The sequence below is a fragment of the Sturnira hondurensis genome, unplaced genomic scaffold (genome assembly GCF_014824575.4).
Source record: "Sturnira hondurensis isolate 20B ecotype Veracruz unplaced genomic scaffold, ASM1482457v3 Scaffold0010128, whole genome shotgun sequence".
Taxonomy (NCBI): Eukaryota; Metazoa; Chordata; class Mammalia; order Chiroptera; family Phyllostomidae; genus Sturnira; species Sturnira hondurensis.
The window spans coordinates 26211662-26238256 of NW_028082759.1; the positions used below are offsets into that span (position 1 = coordinate 26211662).

The 26595-nt window shown below is 44.5% G+C and overlaps 1 non-coding gene across 1 annotated transcript; it reads left to right on the top strand.

Moving 5' to 3' along the window:
* The first annotated feature begins 17169 nt into the window (after positions 1 to 17169).
* On the top strand, positions 17170 to 17288 carry LOC118995594 (5S ribosomal RNA). The gene has a single exon (XR_005068309.1). It is a non-coding gene; the product is annotated as a 5S ribosomal RNA (ribosomal RNA).
* The last annotated feature ends 9307 nt before the right edge of the window (positions 17289 to 26595 follow it).

Below are 26595 nucleotides of genomic sequence, written 5' to 3' on the forward strand. Positions count from 1 at the left end.
AAAGCTGAGACCGATTTCCTAATTTGCCACCCCTGCCCAGACGCGGCTCCCCGTCCCAGGATCCGAGGACAAGCACCCGCGTCTTTCTCTGGTGTCTGCTCCCCTCCCCAGTGTCTCTTCTTTTTTCTGCTGTTTATATCCCTGAAATCACTCACAGAATTAAGAACCGCACTTTGCACAAGTACTGGTCTTAGAAGCAAAATAATCTAACCATTCTTTCGGAATCCCCGCCTTTGAATTTAAAGGGACGACTCTATTCGCACTTGATTTCCTTTAGTAAGAATGAGCTCCAAGGACAGAAACTGTGTCTCCTCCTTCTACACGCATCAGAGGAGCCCATTTCAGACCGTCCACGGAGCCAGCCAGGAATCAATCCCCATGAATTCATGAAGAACGTGTGAGCTGAAGAGAGAAGGACCAGAGGCAGAGGCTAAGTTCAAAGGGCATCCAGCTTGCGCTTCTGAGGGAGAACCCACTGGGATCCTCACTGCGCCTTCGGGTGTCTCCTCCTTCACGGTGACCGGAATGCCGTGGGCAGGCTGGCGGCCTGCTGGCAATCTGCAAAGGCAGTGTGTTACCAGGCTCGCCCCGGGCGACTGGAAGCGATTTTCTCTTGGGTTGGAGGTTTAAACAAACAGGAAGCCCTGTTTAGGATTTGTCTTTATCAGCTTTCATCACAAAGCAGCCCGACTTCCTGCTGAGGAAATGCGGAACTGCTTTCAGATCCCCCACCAACGGGACAGAAATGCCAACCGCACTATCTCCAACTTGAAACTCGACGTTGCTATTTCTGAACCACCCCCGTCGCTGCCAGCCCGCAAGTCCCTAAGGACCACGGTGCCTCTTGATCTCTATGAGCCGTGGCAGAAGACGAGCCTTCCTCGGCCTCTAAGGTCCTTGGGACGGTGCCTGACTTTATTTCTATCGAGCACCAACAGGGTATGAGAAGCAAACCAGGTGATGGGAAACAATAATTAATAATCATGGATCCCTCAAAGTGTTTTCACCTCGACATTAGTAAGATAGTTTTCTGTAGCTACTTGAAAATTTTTTTTAGGAAATGAGACTTATAAAAACTTTTTGTCAAAATCTAACAGTCATTTCAGGCTGGAAAGGACACGATGCCTTATAACGTGTCTCTAATTCATGTACCAGATACGTACTTTGGGAGGTCAGCCATTTTTCCTTAAACCTGAAATTTCATTAAACTATTTGGCTTAAACTACCATCATTATGATAGAAAATACATCAATTTTCTATGTCACCTTTCCAGGGAAGGTGAAACTTGTGAATTGTTCATTTAAATGAATTATTTCCTACGAAATTCCAACATGAATGGATCATTCTCCTACATGAAAACACTAAAGCCAGATTTTGAGTCTGAGGCCCCAGATGATACAAACTATTTTATCAACTAGATAAAATGAATTATCAATTCACATAACAGCCTTCTATCTACTGGGGCTCCATATGCCAATTATTTCATGTGATGAAGCTGCAGAAACTATTCTCACTGATATTTCCAAATACGATTTATTCCAAAGTTTCATTCTTAGGGTGTCTTAGAGGCTTCAAATCAATGTAAGACGCATTGTAAAACAGAGCAAAACCAAGAACAGATTCATCAAATAAGATCTTTACCAGACTAATGACAATAAACATCTGCAACTTAAATATATCCTGGCTCAATTAAACTCTACAAGTCGTTGATTAATGTTGAAACCCAGAGAAAGAGCCTGCAGGCAACTACCACATCACAAACCTTCCAGATGTTCCTTGAACCCACAGCTGTCTACCCACATATCAGCCCGTGACAACCACCATTCAATCTTCCAGAATGCCTTTTAAAGTTCCATATTTAATGTTTATTTTAAAAAAACAAAACAAAAGAAGCAAAGTAGCAAGAGGAACATAAACTTGAACAAAGACATCCAGTTTTCCACCCAAGAAAATAAAACGTGCATTTGTTGAGAAACACATGAGGGAACTTCCTTCCGAGGACGCAGCTCCTCCTGCAGAGTCTGAGGCGTCCTCGCCCTGGGTGGCAGGAGGCTGAGTTTCCCACAGGAAGCCGCTCAGGTAATTGCTTGTTGGTTTTCCCACTGCGAGGCTTTCTATTATGTGCCTGCGGGTTTCCTCTATGAGCAAATCAGCTCCCTGGCCCGTATTGTTTCAAGCATTGCACAGGCACTGTCTCATGTGTTTAGAAAGTCCCGTCATCTTAATAAGTGTTCCGTAAAAGGAATGACTGGATGGGAACTACATGTTGTTCACAAACAAGCTCCATTACAGCAGAAGGGAAAAGTTCACCAATAATGTAAAGATACGAATTCCAAGTCAGAAAATACAGTCACTTCTGGAATAAGACCACAGAGTGGGCAAGGGTTAGATTCCCTGGCTGGTTCAGTGGTCTGGAAGGAATTCCAATGCCGAGGCCATGGTTGGGCGAGCGCTGGGACAGGAAATAAGGATGACCATGACCTCATCCCAGGGCCACTGCCCTCCCACGGGTCCTGGGCACGTGGGCTGAAGAGTTCCACAGGGAACTCTGGCTTGCACACACGGCGCCACGCACCCTGATGCAGGGTGGGGACACGGGGACGGATGCTCTCTGGTCCAGCACAGAAAACAGACCCACAGAGAGATCATGCCAAAGTAAGGGAGGACTTAATGACAAAGCTGTTCCCGACGTGTGTGCCCCCAAGGGGAACACGCGCACTTAGTCCACTACGAAGAAGGGACAGGCTGTCCGAGCAGCTTCCCTGAGGAGACGGTCCCCGAGCCGGCCTCTGAAGGTGGGCCAGAGGCATGCAGTCAGCGAGGGGCAGATGGACAGATGAGCCTTTCAAATTATGATACCTGTGAGCAAGGGCAGACAGGTTCAAAGCAGGGTGGGATGTGCCAGCAATGGCAAGCCTTTCCAGATCACCGGGATACAGATTTGAAAGTGGATCCGTAAGGCTGGGGAGGCCACCAGGGCCTGTGCCTCAGAGAACACGGGCACCACGCCGAGGAGCGTGGGTGTGATCCAGCGGGTATTGGAGGCACCTGGAAACACCACTCCTCTGGTCCCCTGACTGCGCCTTCCTGTCACCAACACACAGGACAGCCGCGAGTTCACCACCTCAGAAAGAGCAGGGTGAAGCAAAGGTGCCAGCTGGTTGTAAATTAATGTTAACTCTGCCCCCTCTGCAGCCTTATTGGATTGGGTAGAGGGGATCGGAAACACAGAATAGAAGTTAATAAGCATCCTGAAGAAGCAATATTAGAAAATGTTAAGTCTGACACAAGGAAAACGTATATCAATAGCTAGAAACCAGAGAAGGAAGACTAAGGAGTGAAGAAGCAGGCATGTGTAGAGGTTTGTGTAACAATTTGCAAGGGCCAGATGGCGAAGGGTTAGGAGAACAGAGGAAATGCACTCCTTGTAAGAGAGTCCACTAGGTGCATAGCCCGTGTAATGTACTGTCTTGGTGCTTCAATAAGAGATTTCCATTCATCCTGTAGGAGGTGGCATTATAACGAGATCTATCCCCAAACCGCCCACAAAAACCAGACCTACTGCTGTGTACGCTATGCTCTACATCCACCGCAGCTCTCACGGTTGGCCAGCGTTGGCGACTCCTCCGGGACTGAGGGCCCTCTCTGCGCCTCGGTGACCCTCAGTCAGCCCCCGTGCAGCTTCCCCCACTTCACAGTGGAGGGGACAAGGCCCTGAGCGGTAGGAGAGTGGAGCTGCTGCACTGAGGCCAGCAAGTCCTATCGAGGGCAGGACTGGAAGAGGGGCCTGGCCTCTGAGCGGGAAGAAGTTGGGGGCTCTGTTTAAGGGAACAGCTTTGTCGCAGGGGTGGGAGGGGGAGCACGCACTTAGTGAAGCAACCCCAAAAGGCTTCCCTGGACACGAACGCCACAATAGGAGAAGAAGAAACTAGTTTTGACTGTCCGCAGACCGTCTGCATTAGATAATTCTGTGTCATCTTCCACCCTATTCCGAGGCCACAGGCACTGGCTATGAGGCTTCACCACTGTCACCACCAACAGAAACAAAGCACCTTGGCTTGAAAAAAAAATCTGTAGGGAAAAAGCAATTCTGCGCATCTACAAAGGAACTATGAACAGCATACCTTATTTCACGTGCTTACACATATTCCCTTGTCTAAAAAAACTAATAATGACATGCGTGTAAGGCCCAGCTGCGGAAGAGAGGAGCCGGCCTCCAGTTATGACAGGGAAGTGGGAAATCACTTCAGAAAAGGTCTCTGGTCGGCGACATGCATTTCTCGCCAGACGTTCTTCCAATTAGCTAAGTAAAGAGAGCAACCAATGCCTCTGACAGGGGGGTTATTCAACACTTACTCAGGGCTAATGGTCTCTACAGCCCTGCGGTTCTGCATGTTTATTCGTGTCTGGGCAGAGTTTATCTGGCTGTTGTCTGATTTCTCCAGGAAAGGCCGCCGTCCTGAATATCGCTCCATTACCCAAACTACAGTTTAATTCAAACATGGAGTAATGTTGGCTTTAAGAAGGCCAGTCATTATTTTTATACTTCTAGTGTCTCTGTTAATCCTTTTAATAAATAATACCTTTATTATCATTAGTAATACTTGTTGGCAGCTGACGGCATCATGAAATGATAAATGCAGAGTTATAGTCCAAGCATCTTAAAATTCATTCATTCAGCAAATCTTTATCAAACATCTGATAGGTACAATGAGCTGTAGAGAACACGTTTGTAATAAATAGGGCCTTGAACTGGAAATCAAGAACCTCACAAAGTATTCAGTATCTCTTTTCATCTACTAACTGCCATATTCAAGACATAAATATTTAAATGAACTAGCCAGCAAATTTTTCGTGATACCTGTAAGCAGGTAAGTGCGTCTCCTCAGGGACAAGCTTCGCTCTGTTTTCAGTGCATCTTAACCATATTAAGAAACCCAGTGCACACAATAAGATCCCTGTTTCTGAGATAGCAGGGAATATGATGCTTGATATTTTTACTTTTCATTTCTAAATGCAGCTAAGTTCTAAGTGTTCCTGTGGAGGAAGAAAACCCACAACAGAAATCACTTGCTTTTTTTAACTTAAAATGTTACATCTTCAGGTCACAGTTTCCACAATGAAAACATGTCCCCTCATTGACATGCTCCACTGTAGCTGAGATGACACAATCATTTCAACCCCCTGAATTTAAAATTGAAATGTCTTTCTTCTTCTTTCACAAAAGAAAGAACCATCCTATGATTAAAACGTCCCACAGTTGCTTTTAAAGTGCTTGAACTTTAAAAAAAAAAAAGTTCTCTATTTTGGTCAGAAATTGCTCCCCACGCAAACACTGGCTGCTCTCTGAGGGGTCGACTTCACTGCCCTCCACCCCCAACTCCTACCAGGAGCACCAGCGGGCAGCGGCCGTTGGAGATGTCCTCTCTTGTCCTACTGCCCCTCCACACGCTGGTTCCTTTCCCTTTCCAGCCACGGCTTCCCTCAAATTGCTCAACCACACACAACATCCTCTTGACACCCTAGTAGCTGCCATGGGAAGTTGAGTCTTCGGAGGACCTGTGTAACATTGCACCTCCTCAAACCCTCTCAAAGAGGAATCACTCTGAACTGCTTCTGAGGTCACTCTGTGTCCATCTACATGGCCTTGATGGCCTTTATGGGCCACTGACATTATTAAATTGCATATCCACCCAGGACTTACTGAGCATCTACGTTACATGAGTCACCTCACTAGGACGTGCAGGGGAAAAAACTCATGAAAAGACACCCACTCTGCCCTCTGGGAATTCCCAGTGTAGGGGAGGGCAACACAAGGCCCACATAAGCCTACATGGACCTCATTCAGAAATGCTGCCGAGGTGCCAGCACACGGGGAAAAGGCGGAGGGCCTGGGAGGGTCAGGAAGAGAGCAGGAGTGTGGACCTTGGCAAGGAAAGGTCTCACTGATATTCTGAGATTCAGCTCACTGAGAAAGCAAAAGGCACAGAAATACCGAAATAAAGTAAAGAGGGGCCATGGGTGCAAACAAACAGAATGCAGATTGGCGTTCATTTTTTGGAATAAGAGTCAGCCTGACAATATCTAAGTGTTTATAGCTCTGGCGGAAATCCCTGGGAAATATAATAAAGATCCATATGGATCAAGTTTTAAACCCTATTTGTTGAGCATAATACAGGTAGAACTGTTCAAGGTAAAAGGAAATAAGTTGATTGAGTCTTATTAGCTGTGAGGTACCCAACAAAATATTAGCAAATTGAATCCAACAGAAAAGTAGCTGGAAAATCCCAAAACGCTTGGAAATTAAACAGCATGCTTCTAAATAACGTGTGGGTCAAAGAAAAAAACTCAATAGAATATGCAAATATTTTATAAGAAATGAAAATGAAAATACAATAAAGTTTGTGTGACTCAATGAAAACAATGCCTAGCAGAGAACTGAGAAAAGAAGAAATCTAAAATCAATAAACTAAGCTTCCATTTTAGGAAATTAGAAAAAGAAAATTCAAAGTAAGCAGAAATGATAAAAATTAGAGGAGAAATCAATGAAATTAAAAACAGAAAATCCATAGAGAAAAATCAATGTAACACATGATAAAAACCCTCAGCAAACTACGAATAGAGGGGAACATCCTCAACTTGATATAAAGAACATCTACAAGAAACCTACAGCTAATGTCATATTTAATGGTGAGGAACTAGAAGCTTCTCCACTACGCTCAGAAACAAGTATATCCACTCTTGCCATCTCTTTCATCATTTTCTGGAAGTCTTAGTTGATGCAGTAAGGCAGTAAGAGGAAGTAGAGGGTATACTGATTAGGAAGGCAAAAGTAGACTTTCTTTGTGCTCAGATGACATGATTGTTTACATAGAATGTCTGAAAGAATCAACAACAACAAAATACCCTCTTGGAATGAATAAGTAATTACAGTAAGGTTGAAGGATACAGGGTTAATATGCTAACATCAATCACTTTCTTATATACTAGTAATAAACAATGGAATCTGACATTAAAAACAAAATATCATGTACTCCTCCAAGATTACTTAGGTATAACCTAACAAAATATGTACAAGACCTAAACTCCTATAAGTTAGAAAGTATTGTATTTTCCTATACTGGCTTCTGCTAAATTGAGAATAGTTCTAGTTATAATAATCGTGTAGTAGATCATCTTCTTCAAGACTTTAGTCCAGGTGATAAACCAATTCATCCACGCAGGTTCACTAAACACAGTCCGTACTCATGATCTCCCAATGGCTATGCTGGAAACTGGGATAAAAAGACCAATAAGAGACCGTTCTGATCTTATTTAATTAGAGTATTGAGGAGGGAAAGGGAGAGTGATGGGCAGTCAAAGAAAAGTTGAAGGTGGTGTTTGGGCTTATATTCCCTTCGTGTGGTCTACTTTATATTTTTATTTGTCTCTTGCAGGTGGAGCAAAAGAAACGTCTCCTACACTGGTTTACAAATATTTAGAGGTATCTTATATGAGGCAAGTCAAAATGAGTCCACCAAAGCTGGGAACCAGCCCTCTCAAGCAGTTTTTTCCCTAAATCCAACCTAAAAAGAGCGAACGTGTTGGCCTAGAATCCATGCGGGAGAGTGTAGGACATCAAACCAAAGACAGAAAAAGTGCTTATCTTCCCAACCAAAGCACACTTCAAAGGAGCAGGCACGCACTTCAAAGACTGTTCAGCCTCCTGTCTCCCAGCTGCCTTGGACCAGTAGCTGGTACTCACACCCCATTAGCACCTCATTAGCCCAGGCTGGAGAATGCTGAAGAGAGAGCCGAGGAAGCATCCCCGGACCCAAACAGAGGGTCCCCCCTTCTTCCCCACCACGTCGGTAAATGCCCCAATGGTCAGTACACCCCCAGATAATACATGGGTTTGTCTGAGTTCTAGACTTGGTGTCAACGAGGTAAACAGAGCAAGATAGGGGAAATTTCAACATTCAAGTGTAACATGTCAAAATCTCTCTTTAAAAACACAACAAAACAGGCACATCGGGTCTAGGAGCACTTGGCAACATGTGTCTCCCAAATCCTTCACTGATAACCAAACTTCGTCCTCACCCTCAAACTTTTACAATAACTTTTGGTCTCTTCTGCTCTCTGTATGGTAGCATTCCTGTTGCTTGTACCCCATTTACCCCCAAATTCATAGAATGACACCTGGGACATTGCGGGCACTGAACTTCCCGTAGAAGAGTCCAAAGCATTCCTTGTGCAGAGCCAGGTCATCTCCTCACAGATTCCATCGTGAGCCCCTGGCACCTGTTCCCATGACCTCCTGCAAGAGAGCTGGGCCCTCTACCCATATTCCCAGACGCATTTCACTTGCTGTCCGTCAGGCTGAACCAACAACCTGCATATGTCAGAAAGTTAACAGACACTGTACATGCACATGCCAGGTGACATGCATTTGTTCAGAAACTTCATGTTATTGGAATGTGAAAGGAAAGTCAAGAATCCTAACTAATTAAAAGGGTGGGGAGAGTGAGACCTCTTGATGCTGTACTAGAGTACAATAGAGTAGTTACGCTCTTCAAGTAGCTAAAAAGAAGTTGGGAATAGCTAATGAAAGTGAAATAACCATTATTCCTTTGGAGTGTTGGGTCTTTCTACTAAAACTGGATCCATCAAGTTTCTAGGGAACATTAAGTAGTGATTCCATCTGGAAATTCCAACTAATAAAGAATAAAAGAAAAAAACCGTACTTGACATGCTCTCTTGTGAAAAAACTTTGGTAAACTCTATGCCGTGTCTGCAGTCCAAGGCCAGATGTATAATCTGAGAGCAAGAGTTAGGCAAATTACTGACCGTGCAAATTTTATTTTGTTGCTAAGGACCTGACGAACATTTAGTGAAAATAATGTAAATACCATAAAGGTTTTAACAATCCACAAAAGGAGGACACAATGAAAGCCAATAGTTTCTCCCCATCCTGATGTCGTGACTTTCGACAATTTCTTCATCGAATACTCCTTCCACAAATCTAAGCACGTTTTTTTTAATTTATTGATTTGAGAGGCGGTGGATCAGGGAGAGAGAAACACCAATTTGTTGTTCCACTCCGTCTATGCATTCAACGGTCAACTCTTACATGAGTACCCCCACGTGGCTGATGCCAGGCTACCCAGGTGATACCTCAGACCACAGGGCTGGGAAGAAATGCCCAATGGGGCGCTTTTGTATAATATTTTCACCAATCAGATGCAACTGATGTAAATACCTCAAGAATATAGATAATAGTATACGATGTCTATTGTCATAAGTTTTGAGTACGTATCACCTTTGTTTTTAACAATTTATGGTCAGCTAATAATGTAATTTTGAATAATAACTGTGTTTAACAGTGGACCTGCAAAATTTCAAAACGTTACTACCTGGCTGCAGCGGGCTGACAAGAGCTGGTTTCTGCACAGTGGCGCAGAGCTGCCCGGGATTCCCTGCAGGTCCGTTGCCTTCTAACATCTTCCTGGAGGGCTGAGCCTGCTGTGGTCAAATGCCCTACTTCTGTGTTTACACCCTGACCCGTGTAACCCTGAATCCAATGACCTTCCTGCAGCCGACCGGAAACCCGCAACGGCCATTCCCAGGGGAGAAGTTGGGGGGTGCCGCTTTCAGGAGAGGGCACCTGACTTGTAAAGCTCTCGGCTTACCCCAGAGCCCACAGGCCTGTGCCCGAGGACTGCGCCATCTCAGTTTGGGCTGATTTCATCTTGCTGGCACCTGCGCCCTGTGCCCGCCTGGGTTCACTGAGGATGGCCTTTCTTAAGTGTTCATTATCATTGTCATTTTTATTATTTCAAGGAATAAATGGGGAGACACATGCATGTCCTCTGCCACCTTTAGTCAAAATATCTGCGTTTGATCTTAGACATGAACACTGATAGCCGAGCTCCCCTGCACGAGCAATGCCATCAAGGTGCACCATTGAGAGAGGTGCCATGAGAAAGTGAAGCGTGGCAGGACCCGAACAAATGTCCCTCCCAGAGAAAGTGCAGACTTACAGAGAATGGTTACAACAGTAAAAAACACACACACATATATAAACACACACACACATTAGGACACTTGCCAATCACACACAAATGTTTAAAGAACCAGCACTGCTTTAGTTCTCAGCTGAAACGCATCACACACATTGCTTAACAATAAGGAAGGAGGAACTATTTGCACATGTCTCCCATATGAATGGAACAGACAATTGTTAAGGAGAGAAAACAAGGACATCGCCTCACTATCACGCCGTCCCAAAGCAGTGAATTCTGTGGTGGTCATTCTCTGCATGTGGAGCATCTACAGTGAAAAAAAGTAACGCCACCGCATTCCCACAAAGTGCTCCGTTTGCCGAAAGGAGATACGCCATTGGGCAGGAGAGCCCCAGAGGGAAAACAGAGCCGTGTGATTAGCAGTCTCAGTGGTTCCTTTTTTAAAAAGAAAGTACAGATCTGTTTCAGAACACTTTGAGATCTGTCCTGATATTTAACATGGAAATACTTGAACAAACTTTTGGCATATAGTTGTTCTCCAAACTTTGCATCCAAATAAGAAGAAAAGAGACAAGACAACCTAGAACAAGAGAGAGAAAACTGTGTGGCTGGGAAGGGACGTGTGCGACAGCAGGGACTTCCAACTGGGACACTGCTTATCAGGCCGGCTCTGGCCCTCTTCCCACCGGAAGTGGTAGGAGGGGCCCCTGGCGCATCTTATCTTCCGAGGGAGACAGGCAGACGGTCCGTGGAGTAACAGTGACTCCATCGAGTTTTCACTGAAGAGTTTTCAGATAATGTCTTTGCATAAATAATTTGCTCTCTAAAGGCAGACCCAAGACATGGGAAACAGAAGGAATGGCGAAGGGCTGTGGAATTTCCTGAACAGCAACAGTAAAAAATGTACTTTGTTGTAATGGAGAAATGGGAACGCTTTGAGAAAAATTGTTGTCTAGCACCAGGGCGATGTTCGAGTGGGCATGGTTTTGGAGCCTTGGAAAAATGCATTCTCAAGATCAATCTTTACATCTGTCTCTGGAGGCTTCACGCACAAAGAACACCCTGGTGCTGACTGTGACAAGCCGCGGCAAAGCGTGGCCAGCCACGTCCTCGGGACTCGCACATCTGTGGGAGGAAGCATGGACAGGCTCATCCCCCCCCCCCACTGGGCCCTGCAAGCTCTCCTCGCCCCCCAGATTGGGAGGCTTAGAGAAAATAAAAGCAGAGGCGAGTGTGAGAAAAAGGTAGCCTAACATATAAAATGAAAGACAAAGGCAGACTGGATTATGCCAGCCAGCCATCTGCACAGCTGAAGGCTCCCTCGGGCAAAAAACACAACAACAAAAAAAGGCTGCACTGTTCCGGAATCAATTGCTTCCTATTCTCAGGCTCGCTCCACAGGGCTAAATCCAAAATGGCTCTCGGGAAATTCTTGCCAATCCTGTGGTCTGATTTCAGGCCCTGTGTTTCCCCTTCTTTGTAAGACCCGAGGATGGAAGCATGTATCGGGGCTCCAACCTTGCCAGCGTTCCCTGGAATGAGTCAAAGGGACCTGGCATTAAATCACAGGGCTTTGAGTTGCTAATAAATACAGCAGGCCCCATCCACTGCTGATTAATTCTGACTGAAATCTAAACACCAACAACAAACACTCTTCTGAACGGCTCTGGTACCCATTAGTTTGATGTGTTTATTAGACAAGGCTGGGTTCTTTCAAGTTTATTAACAACAGATTAAAAATCTGCAAACCAATCTAGGATGCTTTTCATGATTTGAGAGTGCAGGTCCCATTGACTAGTGTTTCTAGGGTTTGACAGTCAGTCCACACAGAGCTGAAGCCTTCCACCATGTCAAGTTTAAGATCTCGGTCCAAAGCATGAATAGTTAGGGCCAATGTGCAGCTCCCACTGTGCAAACAAAAAGTCCAATTTTCTACCTAACCTTCTAATTTTATAATCGCTGTCTTTTTAAAATCCAATTTTGAATGGCGAGAGACTTAAGCCATATTATAGGATGAAATGTAAAAATGTTTACAGGTAATCTGATTTATTACACACCTTTGAAGATTCTGGAGGTTAACAGGGTATTTTCACAGTATTGGGTTATAGATTTCAAACAGTAAAGTTCCTGTAGGTTCATTCTGAATTGAGCCAAATAACACATGGTCAATAACAAATAATGCTGTACATTATTTGTTAGTAGTGCTGGAAAGTAAAAAATAATGAATATTATTTTTTAGTGAATATACGGTGTACAAAAGAAATCAGCGGTGCCTCTGCATCAAGGATTCAAGAAATCAAACACCAAAAGAACAAATTTTCAACCTTTTTGAATGTACTGACTCTGTCAAGGCCTGCGGGACCCCTTGGCAACATCTAACAACCTGGTGGCAGACAGGACACTCCCCACCTGAGGGAAGCCGGTTACTGCTGTTCCGAGCTCGTCGGTGGAAGCACAGATACAGAGACACACGGGCCATATATAAATCTTCAGGAAAATTACCAGAAGGAATATTTACCTAAATGCAAACCGTCTAAAGACTATAAATAGATTTTACTGGCTTGAAGACCGTAAATTTATATCCCGCTCATACTTTTTGCAAAGCATGTAATGTTAAATAATCCTGAAATAACGTGTCAAGGGGAATAATTGTCAAGTGTTGGCTAGACAGACCACGCTTCAACTGCAGAGCCTCGGGAGGGCCATTGTGTCCTTCCAAGGTCATGCAAGGCAGCATCCTGACTTGAAAAGCCTTTGCTGAGGGCATCCGCCATTGCAGCCACCACATATTCCTACCCACGCCTGTCCGTGCCACAGCTAGGGTTTCCCCGGAGTGCGTGCCCCAGACCGCAGAGCTCAAGTCGGCCACTGCAACATGAAATCATTACCTCCTTTAATCCTAAATCATGTCCTCTTAATTTTTACAGCATGTAAACTGCTAAGCTTTTATTCTCTGCCTTTTTTTAATGAATGCCTAGAAGCCACAATAGTGAAGATCACAAGACAAGTATAACAGATTATAAAATTAATCGGTCTATTCCGCGCAAAGGTCACTGTTACTATGGTGGTATCGGTGGTGATTATGATTATGTGGGCCAAGAGTAATGCTTGCTTTTATGACATCTATAAATATATCCTTTCTACCAAAAGGAAGCATTATAAGCATTTCAAAGACCATATGGTATGAAAAATACAGCATTCTGCCGGAAATGGTAAAGATCCAGGCACCTCATTAAAAAAAACAACAAATCAGTGCTATATTGCATGTAGTATATGCCCCCATGAATAACTGATCGATTGACAATGGACTGAGCAGACAGAAGAGGGGAGAAAGGAGGAAGAAAGGAGGAGGGGGGGTTAATCGGGGAGAAGAACCCAGGAAAGGAAGGCGGAGGTGCACCGCTGTGTGTCACAATGGAAATCAAACGTTTGCAATCGACGCGAGTTAATCAGTCAAACTGAAAGAGTAAAAGAATAAACTGATGACCAATAATTAGTGACTCAATATTCTACTTCTCTCGATTAGAAAATTAGCACTTTATAGAACTAAACCTGGCCTGGCCGGTTTTTCTGAGGACCAGATTGATATAATTAGTACCTTGTGATTTTTTGAGATCCCTGTAGAATATGGGGGATTTTAGGGGAAATTCATCTAGTTTTCTTTAATCCTATTTGAAATGAAATGCCTCTATCATGTAATAATTGCATGGACTAGAATTCCTTAAAACTGTGGATACAGCTTCCTCCTAAAATTGAACAGAGCTCTGCTCTCTTGAGGGAAAACCAGCCTTCTCCGGGGACCATCCACTGTTTCTTGAACACGTGCCATGTGGGGAGACCACTCGTCTGGCCTCGGTTACTGACCACCACAGTCTCCTGTCCCCCCACTGTGCTCTAAGCCACCACTTTGAATCTACATTTTGACACTTAACACAACCCGCCTTTTCTAGTGGATGCCCAGAAAAACATGAAAGAGTTAGATACACATTAAAACGCATTATCACAACATTTAGCATATTAAGGACAAAGATTCAGGGTAAGGATGCAAGAGGAAAATAAAACAGTGGAGTCAAATTTATGAAAGAAAACTATTTCCAACCTGCACAAATTCCCTGTAAGGGAATGAAAGAAAAATAAAAATATTTTCAAAAGTATAAGATCTCAAAACATGTACCTCCCGCACACCCATTTACAAAGGGGTACTGAGAATTGTGTTAACCAAAATAAAAGAGTAAACCAAGAAAGAGGAAGATGTGGCTTGCAGGAAATGAGAGGCCAACATCAGAGAGAATGCTCAGGGTGAAGGGGAGTGATTTCCAAGGCAAGTGGGGGCCCAGAGGGACTCTCCAAGGAGGTGAATCCACAGATATTTCTACTTGGGGACAGACAGAGGGGGGGGGGACAGAAACACACCCAGAGCTTAAAGTTGGTGGGAATGCAGAAAACCAATCACATACACAATCAGAAAACCAAGACAATTGTTAACTCCAGGAAAAATAAAAGGCTCTGCAATAAAGAAAGAGTTATCATAAAAAAGCCACATGGCTCAGTTAGAAACAGCATTTACCTAATCATAAGGACAGAAACTCCCAATACTCCCTAAGCAAAGGTTTAGGTAACCATACTGAGAAAAGTGTAGGACCGTGTGTGTGTGTGTGTGTGTGTGCATGCACGCACACATGTGTGGTGAGGGTTTGGAAGGGAGAGCTGAAGGTTCGGACTCTCAGAGTGGAGTAAGAAAAAATGCCCAAAACAGAAATACTAAGCAGCAGCCTCAGGGACGTGCTGACTGAAGATGTGCAAATGCGAAGAAGACTCGGCTTACTCTGCGGAAGACAATGGCCTCTGGGAAGAGAAAAATGTGGGGAGAGTTTAGGGCGCTGACACTTTTGTGTAGCAAAATTTGGAGAAAATGGACTCTTTAAACATATGTCATTCTGATTTAAAAATAGCTAAAACTTAAGACCACTCACCACCACTCCATAGGGGTCTACTATATATAATAGGGGACACCGAATACAATGCGATTGAAATGCTCTGACTTCTCTCCTATTTTACAGGCAAAAACCAAACCAAGGCCAGCCCTGCGCCAGGACACCTGTGTCGCAGGAGCTCGGGCTACACTGGAAAAGGGGAAGGAGGTGCCGTGTGGCCCAAGATGACGCAGAGCTGGGTCCTCAGGTCGGACGCCACGGCGGGCCTGAGGAACACAGGGGACTTTTCCTTTACCGACGAGGCACCAGAACTTGCCAACCAGAGGCACTTTGCACCCCCTCCAGGCATCTTTTTCTCACAGTTTCCACCTTTATTATAAGAAATTTCCCTTCCCCCGGGAGGTCTGTCCTACTATTTCTCTTGTCCTGGAAGTGTTTCCGCACCTCCTCCTGCCCCTGACCCGGCGGGACAGGCGTGAAGCTGTATGCGGAGCTCAGGGTGGGGAGGGCGACGATACTCTGGCTTTTTCTTGACACAGATCATTTCATATGTTTCACATTTGAGGAGGTGGGACCCAGTCGCTCATTCAGTCTTCCTAAAGCGCGGCTATGTTCTGGTGCCAGAGCCCACAATTACCATAAAACAGGTTGATTTCAGGCCGAATCGCCCTGGAAAATGACATTTTGCATTTTTATTGGCACTTTGAAAAGGACATACTCGTCTCTAGTTATTATACTTTTAACACTAAAATAGGGAGAAATAGTCTTTCCATATGCATTATAAGAAAAATATTTAAAGTTTAAGATTTATTCCCTCCTCTTGTGATTTTTATTAGCACTTAAGCAAGTTCAGTGCCCGTCAGGCCCAGGGCCAGCTATTTTTACTGATGTCATGTAGACAATCCATAATCAAAGCCACCAGCAAAACTGGTATGTCTCCTCCGCTTCTGCCAGAAAATTGGCAGAAAATCCTCATTTAAAGCTTGCAAGAAAAACCCAGAGGAAGCTTGCAGGAATCCTTGATGCTGTATTTCCCAGCAACAGCACATATTCCTGCCTTTAAAAACTCAATTAAATTTTATTTTAGCCAAAGTGTGAAAACCAGGTGGCACCTGAGAATCCCATCTCCACTCTGGTTATAAAAATAACCCTGTGATACTTTGCAACAAACAGTTTAAACCTCTTCTTTCCACCCTAGCAAAATAACGTGTAGGAGATCGTGAACATAGAATGGTCTCCCTCCACGTCACTGGAGGTTTCCCCTCCAAGCACGAACGGAAGAAACTGGGCCGGATCACCACGCTCTTTCTGCTCCGTGTAACTCACCAAGAAAACAGCACTCAGCTCCCCGTGTGGTGCCATGGCTGCCTCCGCATTCGAAACCCACCTAGGTGTTCTGTCCCGATGAGGGATGCGTCCGTGAGATCAAGCCACGTTTTGAAAGAATTCTTGGCAAATCTGAGGATTCTCAACATTCCAGAACTGTTCCTCCCTCCAGAGCATCCCTGAGGGCGGAGGACGACGACCCTACTTGGAGGGAAGGTGATGAAGACAATCCAGAGATTCAAGCAGAGAAACGTGGCTGGAACCTTTAGGTGGGACAGGGGTCTCCCGGTCTGGGCAGTTCTGCCAACACGCCCTTCCTGGTGAGTGCTAACATGCAGCCACGGTTTGCAGACGCAGCTGGAAACAGGGCGCGTTTGGCTGGAACCCGAGCCCGTGATCAACATGGGGTTCACCAAAGAGTGTCTTTAAGCAACGGCTAAGCCTTGCTCCTGGGAGACAGAGCTTTGGATGTGAATCCCATCTCCTTTCTCGCTGGAAAATAAAATTATCTTGCAACAACCATGTCTCCTGGAGGAACATCCCAAGTGCTGAGCCCCTTGAGTTTGATGACACAGAAGCAGGAGGCGGCGAAAACAGGGCAAATTGCCTCAAGAGGTTTAACTGCCTCGTGACCCAGCAATTGCACTTCTGGGAATTTACCCTAAGAAACCCAAAGCGCTAATTCAAAAGAATATATGCACCCCTATGTTAACTGCATCATTATTTACATTAGCAAAGATATGGAAACAGCCCAAATGCCCCTGAATAGATGGGTGGATAAAAGTCGTGGTCCCTTTACACAACGGAATGTTACTCAGTCATAAGAAAGAATGAAATGTTACCATTTGTGACCACATGCAATGGACTTAGAGGGTATTAAGCTGTGTGAAATAAGTCGGAGAAAGACAGTTTACGGCCATACCACCCTGAACACGCCCGATCTCGTCTGATCTCGGAAGCTAAGCAGGGTCAGGCCTGGTTAGTACTTGGATGGGAGACCACCTGGGAATACCGGGTGCTGTAGGCTTTTTCTCGCTTTGCCCTGGCTGGTATAGCTCAGTACATTGAGCACAGGCCTGCAAACCAAAGTATCTCCGTTCCATTCCCAGTCAGGGCACATGCCTGGGTTGCAGACCAGTTCCCAGCAGGGGACACACCAGAGGCAACCATACATTGGTATTTCTCTCCCTCTCTCCTTCCCTTCCCCTCTAAAGATAAATAAATAAAAAATCTTTAAAAAAAAAGAAGAAAGAAAGATACCGTATGATCTCGCTCGTGTGGATCGCAGATATCCACAAAGGGAGGGAGCAGCAGGGACCAGACGTCAGGAAGGATCACAGACTAGGCAGCTGAGTCAGACCCTCAGCCCGGTCAGTAGGAAGCTGCAGCATTCACAGGCTCGCAGGGCCGCTGCATTCGGACCTGGGTCCTGGTGGGTGGGAAGGATCTCTGGGGTCATTAGCCAGGACTACCAAGGCAGCAGGAAGGAGAAGGGCCTTGCACTCTGAGGTGTGCCAGGAGGAGCCAAGATTGCAACCATAGAAGCCTGTCAGTCAAGCCCCAGTAAAGGGTCGGATTGGATAAGAGATACAGAGCCTTGGAAGATCTAGTACGTGGATTGGTTGGGGGAGGGACCAAGACCAGCCCAGGAAGGATTGGGAAGTTGTTTAGTCTGAAAAAACACCTGGCCCTTCCCAAACCTGAGATAATAGGAATCATCCAAAGTTAGCAAAGCTCTCTCTCTCCCCCTTCCTCTCTCTCTGAAAGAATCAATAAATATATCCTCAGGTGAAGATAAAAAGTAGAAATTGGTAGTCACAAAATAGTCACAGGGATGTAAAGTACAGCACAGGGAACACAGTCAGTGTCCTTAATAACAATACCTGGTGCCAGGTGGGTACAGGAAATACCAAGGGGACCACTGTGATAGTCTGACCACTATGCTGTGGACCTGAAACCAATACAAAATACTATTGACAGTAAACTGTGATTAAAATAAAAAGAATTCTCAAAATCCAATCATGAAAAGAGGGAGAGGAAGGCAGAGTAAAGAGAGTTTTACGAGACGCCTTCCGAGGGGCAGTGGGAGTGGCCCGGAGGGGTGACGTGCCCGCAAGGGGTCAGGACGGGCTCGTGGGGCCTGGGAATGGAGGGAGTGAGTGAGGGCCTTGCCACGTTGTCACGTGTTTTCACCCTGCCTTGCTTCAAGGACCCCTGGAAAGCCTGTTTCTTTCAAAAAAGTGTTTTTAATCAGAAGAAAAAAAGAATACTCTTGTTTGCTTTTCCTCCAACGTCACCACAAGCTGTCCCCAAACATTAGCATTTTCTAGAGATTTTAACATCTTATTTATTCAACATTCATTTTGCAAAATCAGATCCTTTAGAAGGCAAACCAGAGAAAATATTAGTGGTTCTGAAGCACTGGTGATTAAATCAATAAGCCGCTACCTTGGAGACTACTCTTGGAAAGCTTGCTTGTACAGCCCAGCGCCCTAGCAGCAAGCCGCCTGCAAAACCCAGCCAGCTCCGCGCTCACTGGGCAGCAGGGTGGCCCGCCGCTGGTCCCACCGCCCATCCCACCACCTCCCACACTCCATCTGCTCTGCTCTCAGCCCTGCCTCGCTCTCTGCTCAAAACGCTCTCCGTTTCCCTCTCCTACGTGAAAAACTAAGCCTGCCTACGCTTGTCCTAGGGTCCTCCACGATATAATCCTAGTTCAGCCAGCTTTCCAAAATTACCTTTTATAACTCCGCTTCTGTCCCGTTGACCAACTCTCCATTGCTTGGGCCATTCTCAGCAAATGGAAGCCAGTCTCCTCCCTCACGTGTCCACGTCTCCACAGGATGCCTCTGCCCAGGCCCTCCACCCGACCACGACGGAGAGACGGTAGCTAAAGGGATTTTTACAGTACCTGGCAATAGTGGGTAGTCAACACATTTTTCTTTCTTTTCCTCTTTTTTCGGAAATGTCCTCAGTAGACGATTATTAATGAACTATGAATGATACCCTAGTTTCTATTTTGTCCTGTGTGGGTCTTGCATGATTACTTTTTGTCTGCTTATCCTTCTTCAGATGTCATTTAAAAAAAAAAAGTAGTCGAAATCTCCTAGAAATAAAAGGTCTGTTTACTACATTGTAAAGCCAGCACCTCAAACTTTTAGTCACCCCATAAATACTTCTGAATGATGATAGTTCACACCCCTTAAATCAGCTAGTGTATGCAATGCATACAATCAATTGAATCATGAATTTACTATCTCTCATAGGATTAGCAGACACGTACGTCAAAGGATTCCATTGATGCTGTCCCTATAAATGTGATTCTGAAGAAAATATACTTTTCAGTTGTTTTTTAAAAAGCAGTATGCCCTCTCCCAATAGCTTTTCTGTCTCATTTTACTTCATGTCACTAGGAAAATTATGTCTGGGTTCAAAAGATACCCTAAATGTTTTAAAGTTCATACTTTTAAAATCCTAGTTAGTGATATGTGAAATAGCTGTCTCTCCTCCTTTAGACAAATCCTATTTTCTACACAATAAAACATGCCTCTTATACCTTAAGGAATGTACATATATAATCTCTCCCTTCTAGCATTCCAACAAGTTCCACTTTCTGCAAACACGTATAGCACTGTGGTCTCAAATCTCCATTTCGGGGGCTGCATTATGGCGATGTGAACCCCCCAGCACACGTTTACTGCAGGGCAGTGCCATTTCTCACACTCAGAATAACCGCTAGTAAAGGGCTTGCAGATCTCGGTGCTTGCTCCCCAAACTTTTTGTCAGCATTTTTCAATGGCTCTCCTTCATGACCATCAAGTTTTGCACCAAAGACATATGGAAAGAAACTGAAACCATGTGACTCAAAGAAGGTGGGAACAACAATAATGAAAGTGGACTGATGTGAAACCCACAATCTCTCCCAGTTTTAACCAAAAAAATCATATGACTGCACTTTCCTCCACTCCATCTCCTCCCCCACCCTGCCCACTACCAACACACACATTCTTTCTAGGACCTTCTTCTGATTTACTGGGAATGCGCCAAAAATCTTTATCTTCTCACCTCTGGAGAAAATGAGAAAACACAGATGACCTGGGCTAGTGATTACAATTCCAAAGTATAATGTTCTTTGCAGACAGCATTCGGGTATTAGTGTTTAATTCCACAAACTCCTACTGGACATCTTAATTTTTCTTGAACATTAGCAAACCTCGCCTGTATCTACACAACACCACACACCATTTTATTTTAAAAAAGAATTGTGAAACACCTAATCAGCTCTTTGATCCACAGAGTAACATACAAATGGTTTTGGTCTCAGTGAAAGGTTTTATTTTCGTTTATCTCCTTTCCATTTCTTTTCATCGAATTGACCCAGAATTGGGTGTTATGGAGACACAAATTAAAACAATGAAAAGTAAGTGTCTTCTTTAGGTCGCACACAGAGTGGATGGAACCCAGAGGGCAGGATGCTACCAAGTCCGGAGGCTGCTCCACTCGGCACTGAGTGGAAAGAGAAAGAGGAGTCAGGGATCTCATCCTCAAGGAATTGAATGGCGGCACCGGGGACTCGAAACCAGGACGAGTCTCAGCCCTGTGGCTTCGGGTCTGTGTCACCTGGGGCTCCCCTTGCAGCCTCCGTGGGCCTCCACGTAAGCCCTACCCGCGAGGGGGATACAACCAGACTTCATCAACTCCAAGTTGAGCTCAAAAACAGGGCTAAGACCAGGTCACAAAATATAAGGGGGTGGGGCTACCCAAATGCAATAATCAAGATTATATATATATATATATAGTTTAAGGCAATATTTTTAAATATGAACAAATGGCCTCATGGGCTAGCTGTCTATTTTTTAAAATAAAATTTGGTTGGAACCAGGGCCAGAATGAGGGTGTGGCAAGGGAGGCAGGCTGCTTCCCACATGTGCCCAGACTGGGGATCGAATTTCTGACCTTTCGGTGTACAGGATGACACTCTGACCAACTGAGCCACCCGGCCAGGGCTAATCTTTTCTTTGCTAAAATGTATTGTATTAAAATAGCATTTCTCTTCATTAGCGAGGTTTTTGAAGCCCCTTCAATTGCGTGCCTCCGATGAGTGTCTTATATCACCTTAAACCCCTCCCTACAGGAGGCTAAGAAAAACTAAAAACAAAACACGAGGAAAATATGCAATGCATAATAAATTATTGACACTATTGGCAAGCAGCTTCAATATCTAGTAGACATCAAATTTAAACACACAAGTCTCACAAGCAGCCCAGTACTGTAATAGCTCAAAGTAGGGTCACCGCCTCTATAGGCAAGGTGGCAATGTATTAAATAAAAAACTTGTGTTAATAAAAGACCAACAAGTCCAGCAGCCAGTTCTTGGTTTTCTTGCCTTCTCTCTAGGACTGCGCTGTGTTTAGTCTGGCCGTTCCGTCCCCCCCAAACCACTGAGTGCTAGAAAATGCAGACTCCTCAGTCTCCGCCCACCCCTAAGCCTGCTGAGAAGGGCAGCCTGCTTAGAAAAGCTTCGAGTATGTTTTAGGTTGAATTATTGGTCTTTCTTAAAAGACCAACCTTTGCTTGACTCCTTGGAAATGCCTGGTTTCCCTGGTTTTGCTTCTGTCCAGAGCTCGCTTCCCCCACCTTGCATGGGCCCGAAGACCCCCAGGACCCTGGTCCATGCAGAAGGCAGCAGATCAGGACTGCACAGTCTGCTGTACAGAGGGGTGCAGTTCAGACTGGAGGGCTGGGAACCTGTGGAGGTGTGGGACCGAGATTTAGAGCTCCCGAGAACACTGTCCTGGTTTCCCTGTGTGTGCCGTGGCCCCCACGGGTGGCTCTCTCTTCCTCCCTAATGTGGTGTAACTCCCCTAGTGCACAAGTTCAAGTGCAATAGAGAGGAGCTGCAATTGGTAGTTATCTACTGGACAAGCCAAGCCAGCTCGTGGTGGAATCAGTACCACGAAAGCATGGCCACCACATTGTATCTGCTTCTAATGAACAAACGTGTGTGTGTGAGAAACCACTAGACCCCTCAAAACAGCATTGAGGGGAAATTAATGAAAATGATGTTAAAGCAGATTAGACTGAAATCTCGCATTTTGTCCCAGTACAAGAGAAAACATGAAAATGTCCTAAATAAAACAGAGCATGTCTTTACTCGTTGACTTATTGATGCTTACGTAGTTGCCACTTACTTTTGACCTTCAAAATGTCTGAAAAGTAGATAAGGAAAGCATAAAATGAAGAAAGAAGTGTGTACAGGAAGTATAGCTATCGCCCATCACTACCTTCAAACTCCAACTGTGTGTCCAGATAATGGAACGATAATAATCTAGCATTTTATTGTTAACAAATTTCCTGCAAAGGTAAAATTAAATTTTCTTTGAATACCATTACCATTTCACATCCTAAAAAAATTCTCCTATCATTCACTTCTCTGGAAACCAGTCACTCTTACCCTTCCTGCCCCACTGAGTTCTCTGCCAGAACACATGAAGAGCGGACAAAGAGGCACCAATCTCCTACAGGGGCAATGAATGAGAATATTCCTTTGAGCTCTAACACACCAACAACTTCAGTAAATTGATCTTAATCCCTGGCCAATAGTTGTCTTAGGCCCTGCACACTTTCCGTCTCTAGGAATACCTACGTGAGCCTGGTGGAAAACCAAACTTATGAAGAAAGAGGATGCCTTTGTTCAGGCTGCAACTATCATTTCAAATTACACAACCTAAATGTCCATCAACAGCGGGCTCACTGAATAAACTGGACATCCCCGTGCTGAGATTCTGTGCGGCTTTGGAGAGGAACGTGGTCAGTCTCGGCATAGCATTGCTCAGTGGTCTCCAGAGTACGTTATTAAGTACAACAAAAACTGGAGGCAAGTGTGTGGAGAAGGCTGTTATTCATCGAAGAGAGGATAACATAAACACATATATCCTCATTAATAATAATAAGTGGAGGATTAAATCATAATTTTATAAAAATAAACATTGGTGAGGGAGAGAAGGGATAGAGTTAAGAAGGTAAGGTAAGAAGCTAGACTTCTCTGAATGTAACTTGTTTTGTAGACTTGACTCGGGGAACACATAAACACTTTACGTGGTTATGAAAGGAAACTACAGTTTTTTAAAGAAACCCTAAAAATATAAGGAAGAAAACAAATAGAAATGTGTATCCAGTCTGTGACAAAACCACACAGGGAGGAGCGATTTTAAATAACTCTGAAATGCAATAGCATGTCATCAGCGAGGTACAGCCTAGGGGGTAAAAAATACACAAAACAAAACCAGAAAACCTGTGGCCTTTTTCAATAATTTCATTGTTATCCTGAAATTTCTGTGTATGTACTATGGCATAAAGGAAATAGATAGTTACACTGGTGTCATTGAAAAGAAACCAGATTTTCAGCATGAAAAAAGCCTTAAAGTCAGAGGCACCCTTGTAGTTTTTTTTTTTAAATCTGTATTTCTAACTCTATTTTTGTAAAAGCAAGAAGTGATGACCAACCCAATAACAATCATCACCCCTAGAGCCCAGACTGCTGGTTCTGGAAACACCATTGGCCACTGAATAGCACCAGGGTTTCTCAGAAAGACAGCTAATTTCAAACAGGAGGCAGGAAACGTACAGGGTGACTCCGGACACCTTAACACACACTAGAAAGCCGAGAGCTCATCAGGACTTGGAGGGTCGCCAAGAGCAGGAAGGAGGTAGTCCAAACAGACACTCCTCTGGCCGAGGGTGGGCCAATTTGCGCATCAACAAGAGTAATTACAATAAACCAAAACACCAAGTAGGACTACATAACAGCAACAGTAACAAAGCCCGCTGCGCATCACCTCTGGAGAACGCCAGGGGACCAGCTCATTACTCTGACAACTGATGAACACAGGGAAAGCATTAAGCAATTTGTCTGCCTTTCCTGTGTGAATTGAACCTCACAATAGCAACCCAGTTGAAAACAGGAAGTTTCTCCTTACGAAAACATTCCCATCAATACATAAAACAAAAATACTAGAATAAGAGCATCCGCATTAGGCCGTCTTTAATGAATTACTTGGGTCCAGAGCTGTCCTAGTCAACGTCGCAAACACTAGCCACGCGTGGCTGTTTAAATAGGAAGTAATTAAAATTTTAAAAATTAAAAATTTAGTTTCTCAGTCACAACTAGCCACACTTTGAAGAGCCACACGTGGCCAGTGGCAACCCTATTAGGACACAGAACAGAGACAGAACAGCGCGGAGATGGAACATCGCCCTCGGCACAGAGGTCACGGTCAGGAGGTGCCGCTCTAGATGTCCACACGATGAACTTCGGCAGCAGCCAGACGCTGACGAACAGAAGTAAGCAACAGCATCCTGCAGAAAAAATCAAACCTGGATAATATTAAGCGACCCATCTTCAGGAAACACGGGGACAGAGTCCTGGGGGGCCCACCAGACTCCTCAGAATAAGCCATGCAACTTCGTGAACAAAAAGATCACCAAAGCCCAACTTTAACGGAGGAGGAGACAGATCTCACACGTTCCGTGGAATTTAGGAAACGTAGCCAATGATTACCAATGAAGCCCTTATTAAAAGCCTGTCTCAAACAAACTATAAAATAAATAATTACAAATTTTGAAAGAATTGTGAAAATTTGAACACTGAATGTTTGTCAATATTAAGGAACAATTGCTAATTTCAGTTAGGCCGAATGATAGATGGGGATGTTGGGAGCATCCTTACCTTTTGGGCACATCCTGAAATGTTTGCAGGTGACACAATCCATGCTTGCACTTCGCTTCAGGACGAGCCAGGTGTGGGGCTTTGGGGGCGCAGTGAGAGAGACAAGGTCGGTTTGTGGGGGCTGGATGATGGGAGCATGGAAACTCAGCACATTTATCTACTTTTCTGTGCATGTGAAATGTTCTGTAGTAGGAAGTTCATCCCAATTTTTTGTTGTCAGTGAGTTATAATCCTCTGTCATATAAATCTGTTCACGGCAGATGAACTAGCAACAATAGTTACCTATTCCTCATCTGTGATGCGACAATTTATACTCCAAATCTTGGTACAGCTCATGGCAACACAAATCTCCATTGCAGGGTGCTTAAACTTTAAATTAAGAATAAGACCTTTTTTTCTCCAAATAACAAATGAAAACATTCATCCGAATTAGAACATTTCTCAGTCAAAAGGAGAAAAAAAATCAGACATCACCCTTGGGATGACTGAGACCAGTAGGGGGAGGTAGATGCTGGCTTTCCTCTGGGAGGTATTCTCAGGACGTAACCCCTGCACAATCTAACGTCTGGGTGTTTGGGGTGATGTGGGAAGGCTACCCTCCCATCGCGTTTTTGGTAAAAATCATGTCTTCGTCCTCAATTCTTTAGCCTTCATCCCCAAGAAAGGGATTGTTCACCCCACATTATCATAACCCACTTTCCAAATTAAATATTATGTTCAAATTCCAGGAGCTGCTTTGCCCATCCCTCTGCCCCTTAACGGACTTTCTAGGTTTTACACAACTATTTAAAAACAAGAGGACTCTTTCACTCTTCTGTGTGAAATTCTAATCCAACGTTTGGGCTCCGCTAGCACTCCTGCAAATAATGTCCTTCACCCATACCATTATTTATTGAACATTTGCTGCGTAGAAGTTACTGTGGTCAGTGCTGGAGTTATCGCAAAGACTAAGGACCAGTTCCAACCCTCAAGTAGCTTCCCATTTAGTAGGTGAGCATCGCACGCAGCAGAACAAGAGAGGGGGTGTGCCTGATCGCACAGGAGCCCATGGAAGGGCAGTGAACCATCTTGGAGAAAGGCTTCCCAACGGAATATACAATTACTCCTTGAGTTTATTCATTAGTTTTGTTACTCAACATATGTTTATCCACTCAACAAATACATAGTGAACGGCTTTTGTGAACAAGATACAGTGTCCTCTTGACTCAGTTCACCATAAATTCTTCTGGTTCGGGACAGACTGTTTCTGACAGAGTGGCCCTCCGGTTGCAATGAACAGCTCTGAACAGGTTTTCTTCATTTCGTGAAACTGGTACTTTCAATATAAATTCCTCCTTTAGATTTACTACTTTGGGGTATTCTGTACTAATTTCCAAAACTATTTCATGTCACATCCTTACGTGAAACTAAAAAGATGCTGGTTACACATCCTCTTTCTTCCATGATGACACAATTTCTTCTAGCTCAAACCAAGTCCTTTCAAATCGTCTAGTTGCCAAGGCCAAACCTCCACTGAGAAGCCTTCTCTGCCAGGGTTCTCCCTCTTCACTAAGTCTGAGTTGATTTACACAGTCGGCTCGGGGTCAGGAAGAGGAAGTTTTCTCTT